We start from the raw sequence: 285 nt of genomic DNA on the forward strand, positions 1-285 counted from the left end.
GATGTCACCCCAATTATGGACTTCCAGTAGTTAAAGTCGCGGCGCACAGGTGGCAGCACGAGCAAAGGGGAACCGCGTTTTTTGCACCGGATTTTTTTTCCAAACGCTGTGGCTTCTTGCGTCATCTGTTCATCCCGGAACCGTCTAGCGCTGAATGGAGATGCCCGTCTGATTCCCCCTTTTTTAGATGTATAAAAAGAGAATTTACACAAGTATGGGGTTTATTGGAGATGTATCGAAGAGGAATGACGTAATCAGTTAGCGTCGGTTAGTTTTGAGAGCAGC

The sequence above is a fragment of the Penaeus monodon genome, chromosome 20, assembly GCF_015228065.2.
Source record: "Penaeus monodon isolate SGIC_2016 chromosome 20, NSTDA_Pmon_1, whole genome shotgun sequence".
In the NCBI taxonomy this organism is placed as follows: Eukaryota; Metazoa; Arthropoda; class Malacostraca; order Decapoda; family Penaeidae; genus Penaeus; species Penaeus monodon.